Consider the following 20,606-nt stretch of genomic DNA (forward strand, 5'->3'; position numbering starts at 1 on the left):
TGCTGTGTTTTCCAGCACCACACTCTTGACTCTGATCTCCAGTATCTGCAGTCCTCACTTTCTCCTCCGTCTGCAGCATTGGTTAGTTCCTTGTGTGAGGGAACTGTTGATATCACCAATGTAAAATTCGATTGCTGATTGAGAAATACAACCAGGGCCGCAGCCCAAGAGTGTTTCTGTTGTTTTGAGTTTCCTGGCTGCTCAATGTGTGCTTCTGTGATCGCGCAGTTGGCAGTACTCTGGGGAGTGGCTGCGGTTATCTGCGTTCGGAACCGAGATGCTTTGATGCTGTTTGATTTGTTCTTGATTTGTACAACAGTAACACAGTGACAGATCAACTGACATTGCAAGAAGGCAGACAGACGTGGAAAATATAGGGGTTCTGGTGACATTTGATCAGAGATTACCGAGATTCAGGAGAAACGAATGTTGAATTCTTTCGGGTCGTGATGAAGAACAACCAGGGAAATAAGTCACCAGCGGGTACAGTTTACAAGGGCACTCACAGGAACCAAAATGCGAAATAAAACGTACAAACTGACGAAGACAGATGAAGGATGAGAGTATTCATGGGTAATCTGACTTCCACTCCCCAGCTCCCCTATTTCCCACACCCAGCCCCATTGTAAAGAAATGTTAGAGAGCCATAAACATCAACGTCGTCCACTGGAACGATCCAAGTCTTTTCTAAATTTTCGATGCGGCTATTAGTTTCAGTTATTTTTTTCTTTCTTGGGAAACCATCTCTTTCATTGTTAGCAATCGGAAAGTAAGCCATCCTTTTTGTCAGGGAAATAATATGATACTAAACTTTGTTTGTGCCATGTATAAGATTCCTCTGTGTCACACGTTTCTTCTACTTTCTCTCGATTTTGACAGTACCTTGTCTTTTGAGTCTTCCGACCAAAGTGCATGACCTCATAATCCGGACATGAAACTGCATCTGACAAGTTTTTCCCCACTCACCCAATCTATCTATATGCCTATGCAAATTGCCACTATCTCATCATAACATGCGCTCCCACGCGTGTGTATTGTCAGCAAATCTGGACACATTTCACGCTGCCACTTGCTCCATGCTATTAACAGAGAGATAATTGAAGCCTTGAATATACCCAGTCTTGAAAGGCCTCTGCTGTAAATGCTTCTACATACTTGCTACCCTCTGAATGTAAGAACATCCTCTTCATTCATTTCTGAAGTGTGCAACCCCTTCCCCTGAGATTGGGATCTCTGGTCCTTCACTATTCTGGATATTAAGTAGAGCAGAACAATCTTTTAAAGTAAAACATAATCTCACTGGCGTTTCCAGTGCCAGTTCTGAGTTTTCTTTTTTGACCTCTGTTTGAACAAACAGCCCTGATTGGCACATTATTATTGACAGTGACATATCTGCTTCACTGGTGCTTCAGTGCCTGTGATTGGAGAGGAGCTGAAAGGCGCGATAAAAGTGCATCTTTATTACTCGACCATTACCATATTATTAATCTCTCTGCTCATGAAAATGGATCCTTCATATCCATTCTATCTCTCATCTTGATGGATGAGTTATCTCTGCAACTCCAAAAAAACCGTCTCAACAACTCGATATGTTCTCAGGTCTGCTCATTTCTTGACATACAGGAAACTTGCGTTCTGAACCCGAAACGGATCTGACTCAAAACGTTATATCTGTCTCTCTATCAACAGATGATAAAAAACGCATGGGATATATGTAGGTTTCACTGAGTTTATTTGAAACAAGTTGTGTTTTTCCATTAAACGTCTTCACTCCTCGTTCGCTGGTCAATTGCCCTGATAAGAGGCAGCAGTTCCTCCTGACCATTTACTCGCCCATCCACAACTCTTTCTCCCACATCATTATAAACGTCCCCAATAAATCTCCCATTAATCTTCTTTGCTCCAAACAAAACATTCCCAGAGTCGTGAATCTCTCCAGAAAGGAGGTTTATTTATCTCTCTACATGGTGCAAAGCAGAGGATTGTGGAAATATTCTGGGAACATGTTGCCACTTGTCAAGTGGGAAAACTGTCAACAAGCAAAACAGAAATCCCAGTCTCGAGCTTTGTGAATCTTTCGAAATTCCTTTGGACGCGGATTCAGAGGGGAATGAAGGGTGAAATGGCCGACTGGTCAGAGACAGTTTAGAAAATTTTCCGTTCTTTCGGAGGCCGGTACTTTGACTCTGATGTACTCCGAACATGAATTAATCTGTGACATTGATGGATTCACGTTCCTGCACGTCAGGATGTTAAATCTCATCTCATCTCCGGGGCAATTAGAAAACGCGAGAACAGATAGGACACTGAAAGGCTGGAGTGAGACGATCCCAGGAGGAGGATAACTGATTTCCGGTGTCTTGCGTGTGTCTATAAAGGGTGGGATCAGACTATTACCATGTCTTCGCTGTGAATTGCCCAGGATTTATTTCGGAAAAGTCATACTAATTAAGGATGATTGTCAATATGGGAGGAGCAGGCTGCAGCTTGCATTGCGGATCAGTGATGCCGTTGGCTCATCAGTCTCTATGACGATGTGAGTCAGTGCGTTCGGCTCTTCACTGACAGGTTGCTGTTCTCCCACGATCCAGGAACAGAGCGACAGCTGTTCACACACAACCTGATTTTTTTTCTGTCCTCACAGTTCCGGGTTTTTACCGAGGTCAGAAAAATATTCCTCATAAGGCTCGAAGGGAGAAGGTTCCAGTTTTAGGAAAGCTGGTTCCCGGTGACATGCACGTGTCTCCAAAGTGTGAGATCAAACTATTCCCATTGTCCACAATGAATGATCCAGGATTAATGTTGGAAACGTCAAACAAATTGAAGACAATTTTCATTATGCGAAGGGCAGGCAAAAGCTTGAATTCACTGACAGTTTGCTTTAGGAGATCCTGCAAGGGACCTACTACAAGGGACTCCCCAGCCTCTATGGAGCAATTAGCCCTCTCGTTTGACTGTTAACCAAGAGGGTGTACCCACGCATGGAGCGGTCGCTGTTCGTATCCATCCGACTCGTTTGCTGTACAATTTCGGGTTTTTAATAGGGTCAGTAATATGTACCCAAACGGAAACCAAATCCAGTGAAGAACCACAACTGCGTTTCTGTATTGTTGACTGGCTCGTGAAGGGTTGTGGACACTCGGAATCTCAAACAAAATCAGAAACTGCTCAAGGAACTCGGCAGGTATGACATTACCTGTGAAAGAAAATAGAGTTCTGAGAAACTCCTGGAGACGCTCCGAATCGTTGTCTCTGTTTGTCTCTCCCCAGATGCTGCCAGATCTGTTTAGTTTCTCCTGCAATTCTCTCCCTTTCTTTTTAACTGAATGACCATTTCAACAATCGACATTGATTACACAGTCCAAACATGTCCTGACATTTAACCCTGTCGAAACTGTGGTGATTGAATTCAATCAAACCGAACAATGATTGCCTGTCCCTCACCTCCACAGGGAGGGAGAACTTGAAACAAGTTTAGTAGCACGCTTCTGCAGATGTGGCCAAATGGTTGAGGCGATGGGCATTCAATCCACTGTGGATTCCTCATGCAGTTAAGCATTTTGCTGACTATGATTGAGAGCCGAGAGTGAACTTGAAGAGTGCTCGTTCTCTGCTTTCTTGTTTGAAATTCAAATCGCAGGATTAGATGAAATGCGGATACCTCAGATAAGGAACGTTAGGAATCTGCAACCAACCGCCTCTCAGGATGGAAAATGCAGAAAACTCCAAAGCAGGTAAGACCCATTTAGTTGTACACTTCCATTACTGAATAAGTTTGCCCCTCTGAAAAAAGTGACGCCAAATGAGATAAGAACATTTCAGGGGACTGGTGCAGACTTAGTGGGCCAAAGGTCATTTTTGTGCTAGACACTTCCATGGCCAACTGCGAGGTGGTCAGTTTGTGAAGTAACAGGACATTCTTTGCAAAATGTCCCTCGGCGAGGAGGGGGTCGAAGCTACTCTCCGCTGATATTTCTGTCAGTCACGGTATTCATTGGGAAATTTCAATTGGTAATAACTGTTACGGTGCATATTTGTGGAATCAGTCTATATGATAATCAGGATGATGAGACAGTGGTGTCTCATTACCCAGCCGAGAGCAAGCCTTTGCAGCTTACATTCCCTGGCTCTGCTTTTGAATTAAAGATTACTTTTTCGATGTGCCTGTGTTCATATCAAACAGCTCATTGATATTGGGACTGGACGTTCAGGGAAAACTGGAGGTGTGACAGGGACAGACATAGAACAAGACGAGACGTGAAAGTGTTTAGATTTTGCCGTGGGTCCGTTGTTTTTTTGTGAGGAATGTCTGCTGGGCGCAATCCTGTCATTTCCCAGGAGCCAGAGGGTTTGTTTTGGTGGGATTTGTGTTATTGAAAGTCACACATGAGAATCGTGTTGGACTATTTCAGCTCAGTATCCACTTCATATCACGGCTCACCGCAATGATGCACATTTTCTGCGAAGTGTCCCACTTAAAGCCGCCTTTCTCCGGAGAAACTTGCAGTCATAAAGCACATGGAGTGGGGAGAAACCTGAGGACTCTGTCACTATAGGGGAATGTGCCTGTGTGACTGACTCTGCAAGTGAACATGAGAATACGTTCCCCAAAGGGGTTACAACAGTGTGACCAGTTCTACCATCAGTACTATCGTTATGACATTTAAGATCACAGGGAGAATCTCATTGCTGCACACCGGGACGAGAATAGGTGGATGCCTGATATTGTGCGCTTCACGATGGACGAATGGCCCTTCTCCACTTCTCTCCCACATGCTTTTTAAACTCGAGGCCAGAGAGAAACTGACCTGACGAGAAAATCGCTTCACAACCGTCTACTACCAATTTTGCAAACTTACTTCTATCTTGCCACCTAAATCATTCATTTAAATGTAAAAAAAGTGAATGTGAGCTCAGCCAATGGGACACTTTTGGTAACAGTCCTCCAGTCTTAAAACGACCCCGCACCACTGTTCTCAGCATCCTGCTATTAAACTAATTTTATATCTAAGTGGAAAACTTACATTTAACTCCATGCGATCTAAATTTATGAATTAGTCAACCATGTGGAACCGTGTAAAAGCTTTTATTAAAGTCCAAGTGAGCAAAGTCTGTCACTTTGTCCTCAGTGATCTTCTTGGTTACGCTCTCAAAAGCTCAATTTTGTGCAAAAAAATGCTGAATATCCCGATTCATTCCTTGTACCTAAACATTCATATAAATACTATCGTTCAGAATTGCACCAAACAACTTACCCACGACCATAACCAGACACAAACGTCTATCGCTCCCAACCTTCTCCACGAAATCCTTTCTAAACAAAGGCACATTAGCCATCCACTGGTCATTCGGCGCCCCACTCGTCATAACAGATGATAAACATATTTCTACGAAAGGCCCAAAGGTTTCTTTCCCTAACTTTCCACAAGTTTCCGGTATACAGGAGATCAGATCCCAGAGAAATATCCAACTTTATATTTTCCAGGTCGTTCAGCCCTTCCCCTTTTCAACGTGAACTACTTTCAAAACATCAATATTTAGTTGTACCAGTTATTTCGTTCTCCATGGTGTAAACTGACGCGAAGTGAACATTATATCTCTCTCCATCTGCTGAGGTTCAAGACAAAGGTGAGCACTTTCATCTTAAAGTGGTCCTATTTGGTCTCAAGTTCTTAATTACTTTCGACTATATTTAACTTTATGTTCTGATGACATCTCATATCCTCGATTGACCTTTATAATGTCCTCCTTAAGAATGCCCCTCCACTCCTTAAATCGTTCAAGAGATTCACTTGAAACCATGTGTTTATGTGGAAGCTGTCACATTTTTTAAAAAATAAATCTTATGACAAGGCGTAAATCTCATTGTAGGTATACCTACATTCTAACGGAATACCTACAATGTGGAACCCCGCCATTCGGACCAAGAAGCCCCCACTAATCCTGCGAAGGGAATCACACCCAAACTCACACCTCTACACAATTCTGCATTTCCCATGACCAAAGAACGTCAGCCACACATCTTTAGTCTGGGGAGGAATGTGCAAACTCCACATACACAGTCGTCCATAGTAGATATTGAACCAGCAAGGCTGAGGCCGCAAGACATTAGTACTCACCACTGAGTCAGCCATTATAAACCTCCTAGCCACCACTCAAAACATATCATCACTTAGATATGGGGCCTAGACCTGCTCCTAATGTTCCAAATGCATCTATCCAGAGCATCCTATTGACTTAGGTGTAAACCTCTGCCCATGCTTTCCTATTCGCTTGAATTGAACGCCTGCATTGTATTTGCCTTCCTGAACACCAACTGAAACTGCATGTTAAACATAAGAGAAAATTGAACTTTGAATTCTTTCTGCTTTCAGAAAATTGTCTATGCCTGTACTGTTACCACCAAACATATGACCTCACACTTTTCCACAAAGTATGTCAACTGCAACTATTTTTTCAAAGCACTCCATCCGTTCAAGTCATTCTGCAGCATGTCCGCTTCATCAATAAGATCTGGCATTCCACCTATCATTGTGTCTTCTTCAAATGGAGCATCAACACCCTCAGTTCCTTTGAATGGATCCTTCATAAACAATGTGAATATCTGTGTTGCCAACACTGACTCCTGCTGAACTCCACTAGTCACGGGCTGCCATCCTCGAGAAGACCCCTTTACCCAACTGTCTGTCTTCTTCCAGTCAGCCAAGCCTCAATCCATGGTCTCTTATTTCGCAGTTTGCCTGGGGAAATTCAAGCTGGTCACCTCCACAGGCTTGACTTTGTCTAACTTGCTTATTACCTACTCAAAACATTCTAATATATTTGTCAGACGTGATTTCTTCCTGACAACCTGTGCTGATGGTTCACATACTCTGTAATCCCATCCTTCCAATGACCTTTGATACCGTGTTTAACACAAAGCTGATCTGTTTGATTGTTATCTAGAATATTCCACCTTTAATTTCAGACCTGAATGTGAAGAACAACAACGTCCAATTGCTGTTGAGATATGTAAAGTCTATGCTGTCTCAGGAGGGTCGATGAGTGAGTGAATTCCTTCCCTCAGTGGGATCCTCTATTCTCTCAGCAGGGTCGATGAGTGACCTAACTGTTTTGCTCACATGGAGCGGGTAAATCCTTGCTGCCAACTGCAAACCAGATGGTGTACTGAGAGTTGAGATGATCGCTTGAACCTATTCCTGGAATAAATACACTTGAAACGTCTCTCACAATACGAAAATATCAATGGGAAATCAGTTCTACAGAGACTAGAGAGAACATCCCACAGGCTACATATTTGATAGGTCTCTCCACAATGTGATGATGTTCATGACGAATTGTTCCCAGAAACGTTTATAATGATTCATGTCTTTACTCTGTGTGAACACGTTGATCACACGTAAGTATTCAGGAACTTATGCAGCACTTCCCGCAGTCATGGCATTCAGAAAGACCTGTTAATATTGCGAGAAAGGTGATGAGCCATCCGATCGCTCGGACTTTACAGCACGGTCACAAAGATTTGGAATTGGAGAGGTCTCTATTCCGGGTGAGCACGTGGGTCAGACGTCAGATGTCGATATATCTTAATGGATTCTTATTTATGCGAGCATATTTCTCACAGATGAAGCACGTAGAGGTTTGATAACATTTTCCAAAGTCCGGAGAAATAAAATGTTTCTCATTCGTATGAGTGTGGTGTTCAGACCTCCAATCGCTGGACGGTTTAAAGCATTTTCCGCAGTTCAGCCATTGAAATAGTTTCTCATCATTTTGAACGAGCAGATGTCGCAGCAGGTCAGAGACAGAGTGAATCCCTTCCCACACTCTGAGCAGGTGAATGGCTTGTTCCTGGTATCATTTCGTCCATGGGAATTCAGCTCAGACAGGGAAATGAATCCCTGCATTTCCACAGTCATTCCTCACTATGACTGCAATCGAGGTATGTAAGCCTGATGACAGGTAAAAACCTGCTCCACACACACAATAAGTGAACGACTTATCTCACACTGTAACCAGAACTTTTTCCATAAATGTTCGAAATCTGATCAAGTTGTATTTGGGATAAACTGCGCGGCTTCATCAGATTATGGTGGAGAGGTTGATTTATAAATGTTTCTCTTATAATACCTTGCGAAATTGATGTTATCCAAAAATGAGAGTGCGAAACCGTCTTTCAAAAGACTCTAGAATCTGTCTGAAGGAAAGGGATTTTCGACACTAAGAATTTGACCAGAATTTTGTCAGAATCTTTCATGCACACAACTTCCACCACAGAGAACGAGCAGGTCAGCATGTGCATATGAACACGATCACCTCCCTGTTCCCTCCAGGTCAAACAATGTCCTGAGTTGTCTGACATACAGTCCTGTTGGAGCAGACATGTGTTACAATTGAATAATTGCAAAACTGAGACCTCTGACTTCAATCCCAACTCAAAATCCACTGCCTCACCACTGAGTTGGAAGTGTGATGCTGGAAAAGCGCAGCAGGGCAGGCAGCAACGAATGAGCAGGACAATCAATGTTTTGGACACGAGCCTTCATCAGGAAACAGGCTTGTGAACCGAGGGGGTAAAGAGACAAATGGGAGCGGGTGGGGCTGGGACAAGGTAGCTGAGATTGTGATAGGTTAATGGAGGTGGGGATAATGATGATAGGTCGCAGCGCAGGCTGGAGCAGATAGGTGGGATGGAAGATGGACAGATAGGATAGTTCATGAGAGCGGCGGAAGCCCTGGACCTGAATAAACTTGACTGTGTGGGAGTGAGAGTTGACTGTTCAGCCAGGGGCCAGTGGCGTTGTTTGGTACGGGTGTCCCGGAGATGTTTTCTGAAGCTGTCTGTAATTAGGCATCCGATCTCCTCTATGTCGAGGAGACTGCAAAGGGAGCAATTGATACAGGAAATGACATGCGTGGAAATGCAGATAAACTTCTGATGGACATGCAAGGGTCCTGTTGGGCCTTTGACAGAATTGAGGGCGGAGGTGTGGGTGGATGTTTTGCAAATCCCGTTTTGGAATGAGAAGGTGCTGGGAGGGGAGGGTGGTTTGGTGGTAGCGTGCACTTTGTAAGTGAGTGGAAGAGGGAATGATCTTTATAGAAAAGGGATAGAGGTGGGGAGGGAAGCACATCCTAATTGTTGGCATTCATTTGCAGCTGACGGAAATACCAGAGGATGACATGATGCCTACAGAGGCTGCGAGATTTTAAAGTGATGAAAAAGGAAGTTCTGTGCTCGTCATATTTGGAGGGATGGGTTTTGGGAGAGGGGTTGAGGGAAGTGGATGAGCTGAGCTGGAAGGCATCATCGACGACGTGACAGGAGAAAATGCCTCGCCACTGATTCAAATTTCAAATTATTGTGTTGCTTTAGCAAATGTTCTGACTGGAGAGAAAAGGAGGGAAAAACAGTTACTTCCCAGTCAGGGATTGATCCATTATGCGACAACCAACAGATTCACTTTTGACTGAACTAGCTCCCATTTTCCCTACATTGGTAATGGCAGTATCCAGCATTATATCGGGCTTTAATGTGTTGCATTGGACCCAGCATCCTTTCTGAGCATGGACTATACTAGGATATAAATAGACAATAAAATACATGGATTGAGATGACTGGAATGAAAAGACGTCAGGAAGAATGGACAGCGTTTACGTGGAAACAATAAAATGGAAAGGAAGCCATTTTATTGAGGGGTATTGCCGTTTGAAAAGACAATGCGGGGTTTCATGGGGCAATGGAAAAGACGAATAGATCATGTGGTGTGACACCAGGTAAAACTGAGTTGTGTCCATATTGAAGGTTTCCATGCGATGTGAATTTGGTGAGAGGAAACAGGAGGGAAATTCCCTCATTTGGATGTATCCATATCTCGACTATGGAACTTCAAAACCAGCGACGAATGATAAAGAGAAGTTTGGAGCACGTTTTCTTTTTCCTTCTACAGCTTTGGAATTCGAAAACGATTACTTTTTCGCAGGAAAAATTGTTCAGAAGCTGATTCCAAAATATTTGTGAAGACGCGTGTAGACACACAAGGAATGAATTACACCGCGACAGGGAGTCTGGGCGGCCAGGATGGGTAGACGTTATGTGCACACTCTCTAATTGGTTAACGTTAATTAGAAATATTCCTCATAACACCTGCAACTGCGTACGACGAAGTATAGAATGAGCTGATTGTGAGGAAAGGTTTAGCAGTTTGATCCACGTGAACTTCTAGAAATTGTAAAAAAACTGAGCTGTTTGTGTTAGCTCAGCATGAAAGGGAAGCCGGGTAGCTCAGTCCACTGCATTACTGGTTTATGAGAGAAAGTGATGCGAACAGTGTGGGATTATTTCTCGCAATGTCTCAGCATACAGTCAGGATCTTGATCTCCCAACTCAGCTTATACTTTAGATGATGGCGACAATCAAAATGCAACTATACTATCGTGAGTTGGAACTGACCTGCCGATGTAATGCACCTTTTTTCTTTCATCTGTTGCATTGGAAAATTTGGCTGCAATCACAAAGAAGGTAGTGAGTCCATTTGCTGCTCACTCATCTCCCCCAAAAATATCCAGTGACAAGACACGAAAAATATTCCTGTTGGAATTCTATAATCTTCATAGCAATACTTAAAAACATCGTTATCATTTCGATTCCAGTTTTTCCGATAACATTCAAATTGTCCAATGAGAGAAATCTAATACTTTGTGGATTGTTTTAATGGCCTGTGCGACCTTGCAACAATTTTAGTAATATGAAACGAGCTTAACATCCTTTCCAGAATTTAACACAGCGCAGGTTCAGTGGTATGGAAAACGTCATTTTTTCAAAAATCACCTCTGCATCTCTATTGAGTGATGGATATTCACTCAGGGAGTATTTATGGCTGGTCTTAAGTAACTGAGATATTTCCCAAGGACGGAACACTCCACAAAATAATATTTTGTTTAGAATAAATGCTGTTTTACTCAATGTTCTTTTGCAATTTTAAATATATATGCACACACACATACATGCTTGAGCAAAATATGCACAGATATATATGTGTGCGTGTGAATTCAGAACATTAGTAATGGATGGTCGGCTATTTTAATGGTCTTCCTGTAGAATGTGAGAGCTTAGAGATTACAGTAATGTCCCTGAAATGTGGTTAGAATGTGGCATAGTAAAATGTGGTGAAAATCGGTTTTATTGAATGCTGCGTATGTTTACCGTGGTTTCCTGCGTTGATCACGGGAAATGTCATGTCGCCACTGTACTGGGATTTTCCTTCCATCGGCTTCAATTCGTCAGAGAATTCGATTCACTGATATTTAACCAACTCCCTTTGGCATGTTCATAAGACACACCGACCCACACTGCACACTACGACAATAATATTCAGCATACTGCACCCACGAGCACGTGGCATGGTTTTCATAAACAGTGAAGATTGAATAATGTTATGCAAGGGCAAATTGAAATTCAGTTTAATTAGTAAAGTCACAAGAATCCAGAGTAAGATTCAAAATGTCAGAAATTAACGTTCATTACCTTGGCCAGAATTCGTGCCCAGCAAAGGAGAAATCTGCCCCTGAATCCCCAGCAACCATGCAATTGCTTGCTTCATGTGTCCACTTGGAAACCTATGTGAAGGAACATTTAGCCTGAAGGAGAACTTGTGAGAATCCTTCACTGTCTGATCTAAAGCTGAAACAAGAGCTGTCTATTCCAGCTGGGAGGGAATCGAATTGGAGATGAGACCAAAATATTACATGGCCTTTAATTCATGTTATCCTTATTGTGATTGTTTAAACACCTGGGCCAGAAATGGCACAACAACAAAGGAGCCCATTCTAAACACCGATCCTGCCCTGCTCCCTGATCCCTGATCCGATATCATCATGGCTGACACAACACTTTTGTGTTTTTTCCAGTCTATCTACATCATCGTGTTGCCTACTGTATCATAAATAGACATCGTAAATGGAAACCTGTGAGAGGAACATGTTCCATTTCGAGACAGTTGGGTTTCTGCACGAATACTGTTGGTTTTGCAGATAAGCAGCCGAGTCTGGTCTGTCCACCTTCCAAACCATAAACTAAAACTCGACTCTGATGGGACTCGAACCCACGACCTTTGAATAACAACCAGAGAAGCGACATAGAAGTCCAACGCGCTTTCCATTGCGCCACAGAGCCGTGCCTGCAAGCGTTTTTTAGCACACAAGTTTGCCTTTGACCCATTGCGTTGAGGACACCCATCTCGCATCTGCCTGTCCTCGTCACAATTTCCAGTACCTGTTTCTTATCCACATGTGCTCTGGCTCTTCAAGTGTTTGGCGACAGACTGCTGAAACGTTCTCATGACACTTAGCTTTACCACGTGTTCAGATAATGATTTCCAGATAAGCAACACTCTATTGGTGAAAGCATTCTCCCAAAATCTCCTCAAAACATCTTGTCTCCTGTCTTTCATTTATGTCACTCTTTTCCTTCCCAATACAGGCTTATCCCTGTCATACATATCTATCCTCTTCATAAAATGTGCATGTTAATCAATTACTCAATCAGCCTTCTCTGCGCTTAGATAAACATCCCCAACCACAGCGTCTACCTTCACAATGGGAAAGGTCCAGCCCTTGCCATTCTTGTCAACTCCTGTGAACATCTCCTCCTGCAATCAGACGCTTCCAGCAGTCTGGCGATTACAACGGACAAGCAAAGTTCCCTGAATTAAACCAAAAAGGTCTGAACAAAATCAACAGCTCTTGTCCATCTCTGATAGGAAAGGAAAGTTAACGTATCGAGTGCAATGATCTGTCTTCGGAACTGATGGGATGGAAGGGTGGGTGAAGAATATGGAAGAGGGCGGGCGGTATCTAAAATGAATGAACTCGATGTTGGGTCCTAAAATTTGCATGGTCTGTCAGTAGAAAATCAGTTGCAGGTCTTCCAGCTTGTGTTGTGCCTTGAAGGAGCACTTCAGCAGACCAGAGACCGAAATAGTGGCCTGGGAACACAATGTCTCGATTAGAGAGGGGCTGGTAAAGCACAGGAGTTCAGGCAGCATCAGAGGAGCAGTAAAATTGTCGTTTCGGGCAACAGCCCTTCATCAGGAATACAGGCAGAAAGCCTGAAGGGTGGGAACACAGTGTGATGTTGAAAGTTACAGGAGAATCGAAGATCGGGATAGATTTTGTTGATTCTGGACGGAACCTAAGTGATCTCAGCTATGTCACCGACTCTGTCTTCCTCTCTCCATTGCACAGAGATCACATTCTGAGCAGGAAATACAGTTGCCTCGATTAAATAAAGTGCAGACAAATATCTGGAAGGTGTGACTGGAAGCTTCCACAGTGAGGAGAGACATCAGAAACCAGCTGGAAATGTAGCTTACTAAATAGAACGTTACAATTCAATACAGGCACTTCGGCCCTCGCTGTTGCAGCGACCTGTAAAAATAATGTGGTGTCCATTGTAATGGAAAATTAGCATTTATTTTGAAACCAATAAAAGCAAAGAGAAACAAATAAGTAAGAACCTGACTTTGCAGATGCAAGTATTGCAGACAGACAGAAAAAAATGTAAAGTTAAACCGAACTAATAGCAGACTTACAAGCCCAGTAAATTACCATATCAACAATCAAGGAATGGGAAAAAAAACTCCATATGTGGAAAGGAACTCGAATGTTTCAGGTCCCTGACATTGAGATATTGATAATAAGAAGCGAAGTCTAGTCTCAAGGGAAAATGTATTATATGTTGAAGGTGCGCCAGATATCGTTTTGTTAGATACAGGGACAACATATTCAGTCCTTAAATCAAGGCAGTTGAGAGAGTCGACGCAATGGATGCATCAGTATTCGTGACACGAGAGAGATTAACCGCACCCCGATTGTGCGAATGCAGTAATGGTGAAACATTCCAATTCTCAGTTCTGTTCTCGGAATTCTGTCCTTTAAATCTGATGGCTGGCGATCTCACAGTGAGACCGGGGTCGGATTTGCGCAGTGCCCCGACAGACTTGCAGGTAATACAAAAAGATGCTTTACCAGCGCAGGCTGTAAAATATAACTCCCGACCCCTGATGCATGGCTATGAGTGGCGATTAAGCCAGAGAGCCATACGTTCAGTGAGGGATTCGTTCGCCCAGGAAGCAAGTAACCATGTTAATCCCATTAACACCGCTTATCTTGCTGGAGCTATGTGGAACTGCACAGCACGCATACACCATCATGGCCCTTACAAATCATATGCTAAGGATTATTTCAGGATATTGGTTGAACCAGATCAGTTATTATTGTGCGAATTTTATTGGAATGATCACAGATGTGCAGTCACTGTGAATTTATGCAAAGTATCTGTGACGGCCAGTAGACCCTATCTTTTTGATGTGGAACGCTCCTTTCCTCATGTACCATTGGCAAACACATCCAGTAACAGGTGCCAGGAGTTGGGGCATGGGTACTGCTGGCACAAAAAAACGAAAGCTTGTGTCTTCAGGGACGATGTGCGTATCTGCTTCAATGCAGATATAAGGACATATATGGAGAAACTGAATTGGCTAACTCAGGCAGATAGGGCAGTCCAAGTAACCACCGCCAAGAGGGTAGCCTGGCGTTTAGCTATGGTAGATGTCTCGGACCCAAGATTAAGAAGTATTCCTGCTGAGTGCAGGGCAAAAGGAAAACGTGATGTAGTGTTCATGCGAAGCTGTGAACAAAAAAGAATAACCCCGAAGTCTGAGTATGGTCCTTGCAGTATACAAGACTCGTTAAAACCCAAGGTTGTAAAGGGAAATATTCCAGTCTTTGAATCCCTCCTGAAGCCTGGAGTGATAATCCCTTGTGGATAATCACCGGTGAGAGCCCCCATTTTTCTGGTCAAAAAGGCAAACATTCCAGGTGAATCGGGGAAATGGAGATTTGTTCAAGACATGCAAGTAGTCAATTATGCTGATGTTCCCCCCACCCCCCAATGTTCCTCATCCTTGTACTATATTAGTTCAAATTCCACCGGACAGTAAATGGTTCTCTGCTGTGGATTTAGCAAATGCCTTTTTTCGTGTACCGGTACACCCAGAAAGTCAATTCTGGTTCACTTTTCCATTCAAAGGCAAATCGTATACATTCACGCGACTTTGTCAAGATTGCTGTGAGTCCTCCACCATAACTAATGAGGGTCTATGCAGGAGTCTTGAGACTTTTCTTTTCACCCCGGGACCTGCGGTTCTGCAGTATGCAGACGAATGCTCAATAGCAGCACCAACAGAGGCACAATGTGAGGAAGTTAAGCTTGCATTGCTCTGCCATCTAGCCAGGGATGTACACAAAGCTAGTTTCGCAAAACTACAGTTTGTTCAACAACAAGTGACGTTTTTAAGGCCACATCTTTCCTGAACAAGTGAAGACCATTGGTCAAGACAGAGATCAAGCAATCCAGCAATTCCAAAGACTCACATGAAGAAACAATTGCTATCCTTTTTGGTCATGTGTTCTTACTGTAGAATGTTTATCCCACATTACGAGGACCCCCTAAGTCTAATTTCCCATGGCTAAGAGTTGCAGAACCAGAGTACATTGCAGTTGAATTGAAAATGGCGCTCCAAACTACACCTACACTGGGGGTCCGAATCCAAACAAGCCTTTTGTACATACGGTAGATGAGAAGCGTGGCTGCATGACATGGGTGCTGATGCAGGATAATGCGGGAAAATTGAGGTAGGTAGCTTACATTTCGGCTAAATGTAGACCCCATAGCAGCAGAATTGCCAAAATGCATGCGATCCGTGGCTGCACCTGAAAAAGGTTATTGTAGCGTCCAGGGACGCAGTCGGCTATGGTGAATTAACCCACCTGGTCCCACATGCATCCTTAATGTTTTCCGAGCAAAACACAGCACACATGGCGGCGGCACGTTGACTCAGGCACAATACTGTGCTATTGGAGATGCCTAACATGACAATAAAGAGATGTAACGTCCCCACAGAAGGAGACGGAGACCCACATGACTGTGTCGCTCTAACGAATGAAATTTGCAGCCCAAGACCAGACGTGCAGGATTCAAAAATTCAGAATCAGGATATGGCGTTTTTTGTGGATGGGTCAGCATTCAGGAGCAAACAGACAGGCTAGAATTGTGTTTGGTTTGCTGTAGTAACTACCCACGAGGTAGTCAAAACGGAATTACTCCCTTCTCATCTGTCAGCTCAAGCAACAGAGCTGATTCCCTTCACTGAGGCATGTAAATTGGTTGAGGGAACAATGGTGTATAGTTACATCGACACCAGATGTGCATTCGGGGTTGTGCATAATTTTGGAACCCTGTGGAAACACAGGGGCTTCTTGACCTACACTGGAAAGCCCAACATACACCGTGGCCTATTTCCGACATCCTGGAAGCGGTCCTATCGCCTAAATCAATCGCTGTCTGTAAATGTGAAGCCCACATGAAAAATTATGATTCCTTTTCGGCAAGGACGGCAGCCCAGCAGCTGCCAAGTGCTCAGTTGATATGTGTATGTCAAATATGTGTAATCCAAAGCAGACGTATGGGAATTACAGACCGTAGGCCATGCCGGAGAAGAAGCGTGAATGGACAACGGCAATGAGGTAATGGGTGTGGTGTGGCCCTATTGGTAAACCCTGTCTACCGCGATCATTATTCCCACTCTCTGCCAAATAACACACAGCGAGGACCATGTGTAAAAAGGGGGGATGTACGACAGTATTTAGGAGCACTGGCACACTAAGGGATTTACTCATTACTACTGAAAATATTTTGAATGATGGGTTATCTGTGCGACTAATAATGTAGGGAGGGGAATACAGATGATTCAGGCAGAACACCCCCAATCCCGAAGACCCGTTGAACATTTACAGATGTATTTTATTGAACTAATACCCAGCGAAGGGAAAAGGCATTGTCTGGTATTAGTTGATATGTTTCCCAAATGGGTGGAAGCGCTCCCAAAGTCTAAATAGGATGCCATTGCAGTAGTCCAGGCTTTGCTAACTGAAATAATTCCGAGATGGGGAATTCCTAAATGGCTTAGCAGCGACAATGTGACACCATTTGTCAATATTTCCCTCGAGTGATTACTTGGGAATAAACGTGACACAACACTGTGCCGACCATCCAGCGAGCAGTGGCAGTGGAAAGAGAAATGCTACATTAAAAAATAAATTGACAAACGTCGTGAGTATCTCGGGGTGATATGGACAAAGGCATTTCCAATTGTGCTAAAGTACATGAGATCCAGAAGGGGAGGAAGAGCTAATCTTGTCCCGTTAGAAACTTTGTTTGGTAGGCCGCCCAACATAGGAATTGGCCGAAGACGTAAGGTAAGACCGATAACAGATCACTGTCAAGATGAAATAAGATTAGATTAGTCGCAGTGTGGGAACAGGCCCTTGTGCCCAATAAGTCCACCCCGAACCTCCCAAGAGCAACCCATCCAGAACCAGTCCACTACATTTACTCCTACACCTAACACGATGGGCAATTTAGCATGGCCAATTCACCTAATCTGCACATGTATTGGACTGTGGGAGTAAACGGGAGCACCCGGAGAAAACTCATGCAGACACAGGGAGCACGTGCAAAATTCACAGAGACAGTTTCCTGAGGCGGGAACAGAATCCGGGTCTCTGACGTTGTTCGGCACAGTGCTAACCACCGTGCCACCGCACAACTGTCAGCACTTTTGTCTCAAATACAGAATCAAGTGAAGGCAGCACTACCTAAATCAGCAGAAGGAAAGATGCACGACCTAGAACCTGGAGACTGGATAGTGGTGAAAGACGTCAGGAGGAAACGCTGGAAGGCGAAGAGGTGGGTGGGACTGCTGGAATTGCTCCTTACAACACAGTCAGCTGTTAAGATCGGACAAAGAGCAACGTTGATACACACCAGCCATTATAAACGTGTAGCTGGACTTGAAGAGACATCGGACAACACGGAACCGAGTACGTGCAAGTAATGCTTAGAAGACTCACATAAATATGGGGCTTCCATGGCAGGACGATTCGTGAAGGCAGGGGCGTCTGGGAATACATCCGCAGACGGTAGTCTTAACCGAGGATGGTAAGTTGACCTTTACATGGTCGTTTAGTAACCAGTACAACTATAAATGGGACAATAAATATTTATGGAGGGATCCTTACGGTCCCAGTGACTGGCACTTAGTAGTAGCCACCACGGCTGCTGGGACACCTCACACGGGATATAGGTATTCAATTATCAATGAAGGAGGTGCTATGGCACGGGTAATAATAACCAAGTCTCAGAAGAGGGATGAGGAAGACTGATGGTGTGGAATAGATAGATCCTTCGCCGATATATATGGTGAATATAGTGGTACAGCCCCCTCCCCCCGCGAGGTATATTACAGGAAATAGTAGCACCAGGGCACAGCAACCAACCAAACCAATTAATGGACCAAATCCCGCGGTACTGTCTACTAGCACGACAGTGTTCCTCCCAAATGCCAGGAATGGGCGTACCCAAAGTGACATCCCGCAGAAGTGGAATGGTACACACTCGCAGACCCCAAGACTAGGCTAGGAGCGAATATTGGGTGGTCTATTCGCTTGTGAGCAGGGACAACGATGGCAATAAAAATGATGAATGGCCTTGCATATAGGGTATAACTGTCAGCAAATGAGACGGAGGAAGGTCTGACCCTCAATAATACTGAGTTAACGGCAGTAAGGGAAACGGTGATACTAAATTGATTAGTACTAGACATACTGACGGCCTAGAGAGGGGGCGATTGCAAAATGTTCGATACCTCAAGCTGTTTTAATTTTCCTGATGAGTTCCAGAATATCACGAGTGTAATAAATCATATGAAAGTGGCAACTAGACTGCCTCCCCAGCAGATGACTCCAGCTTCCAAAGGCTTATCTCCCTTTGGGGCGGATGGGGATATTGGATCCTACACGCTCTGCTAGTTGTAGGACTGGTCTTACACATAGTGCTTTGCGTAGGACCCTGTTTGTGTACCTGCCTCCTGCATTTGCTAATGAGTGCAGCGGGATAACAAATGGTAAAACGATCAGAGGCCCTACCGCAGGAAGGTCCGATCACATGGATCACACCACACTGTAATGTTGAAGTGTGTTACATGTGAAGTTTGGGCTATGTACAGGGCACAACAGAGCAAGTGTTGATACCAACATAAAGCTGTGTTACTGGCAGCTGATGTCCGAGTAAAGGTCTGGTGCTCCCTAAGCAGTTTGATGTATTGCTGTCAGGCTCTGTACTTTTTTGCTGTTGTTATAAAACAACAAAAAAGGGGGGAAATGTAATGGAAATTTGACAATTATTGTGAAATCTATAAAAGCATAGGGAAAACAAAGAAGTAAGGGGCTGACCTAAATTAGGGACACGTATTGCAGACAGACAGAAAAAATGTAATGGCAAACCGACCTATCAGCAGACTTACAAGGCCAGTTAAATTACCATATCAGAACTCAAGGAATGAGAAAAGCAATTTCGTATCTGGAAAGGAAATCGAATGTCCCAGCCTCCTGGCCTTGCGGTGTTTACAAGGAGAAGCATTATGAACCTAATCTAATCCAGATTGCAATCGGTAATCTTCACTTTGTAGCATTATTGTATAAAAGGAATATTTGAAAGTTCTCAGGCGTTCCTTATATGAGTCGTCTTGCCAATGTGTCATGTCCATTTGCAAAGGTCTCAAATAAACCTCTCTTTTTGCACTTGCTAACATTTGAGTCGAGTCGATTTAATTTCCACGACAGTACAACTGAGCTGCTTCAGTACTATGTAGCATCCTGAGTAGTTTGTTGGCAAGAGGAGACGGCTCACGTTATTCATCTTGCACGCTTTGTTAGTGTTTTTGAAGATGTTTGGTTCGAATCCAACCGGAGGTTAAGCTTTTCCGAACTTTTGCTGCCAATGACCATTCTTCTTGACACATTCCCAAGTTCTGCGTCAAAGATTTTGGCTGCAGAAAAGACGTCACAAATCGTGTTACCCCCTCAGCTCTCCAGCGAATCCAAACACTGACCGCTGTTAACGTGGAACAGAAACACAACTGACAAAGATAACTTAATTCCTGGCACACCGAAGCATGACTGCTCTCTGTGAAGCAGTTGAGTCAGCTGGGCCATGAACAGCTCGCACAAATGGTAGCGAGGCAATTCCAAACGGTGCTCACAAGCTCACTGGAGCCTTAGTGCACCATCCTTACCTAGAAAGTGCGAAAGTAACATAAAACAGAACAGACTAATAGTGAACCACGAAAAGTGAAGATTACCATTTGCAATCTGTTTTAGATTAGGTTCAAAATGCACAGATGCCACAACCGGATCAAGTGGGCCGATCACCAACCGCCCTGTTGAGGATAGAACTGCAGGAAATGAAAGGAATGGAACTCAGTTTCAGATTGCGATAGCCCTTCTTTAAGCCCCAACAACAAAAAACGGTGAGCGGATTCAGTGCAGGATCTGGTTTCACATCATCGGTGAAATAACGATCTCTATTCACTTTCAGAGAAAATGGTGAAGCACGCAAAACACCTGGAATATGACGGGGATATCTTGGTCCCGTATTATGCTGGGGGCCATTCCAGCTGGATGCAAATGTGATAACTACAGCGTCA

The 20,606-nt window shown here is 43.8% G+C and overlaps 1 non-coding gene across 1 annotated transcript; it reads right to left on the reverse strand.

Annotated features, from left to right (window-relative positions):
• Positions 1–12,083: 12,083 nt before the first annotated feature.
• On the reverse strand, positions 12,084–12,175 carry trnar-ucu (transfer RNA arginine (anticodon UCU)). Its single transcript is given in 2 exon segments — positions 12,084–12,119; positions 12,139–12,175. It is a non-coding gene; the product is annotated as a tRNA-Arg (tRNA).
• Between the last annotated feature and the right edge of the window lie 8,431 nt (positions 12,176–20,606).

The sequence above is a fragment of the Chiloscyllium plagiosum genome, unplaced genomic scaffold (genome assembly GCF_037043375.1).
Source record: "Chiloscyllium plagiosum isolate Xiang-an unplaced genomic scaffold, Cpla_swu_hap1 HiC_scaffold_45, whole genome shotgun sequence".
Lineage (NCBI taxonomy): Eukaryota > Metazoa > Chordata > Chondrichthyes > Orectolobiformes > Hemiscylliidae > Chiloscyllium > Chiloscyllium plagiosum.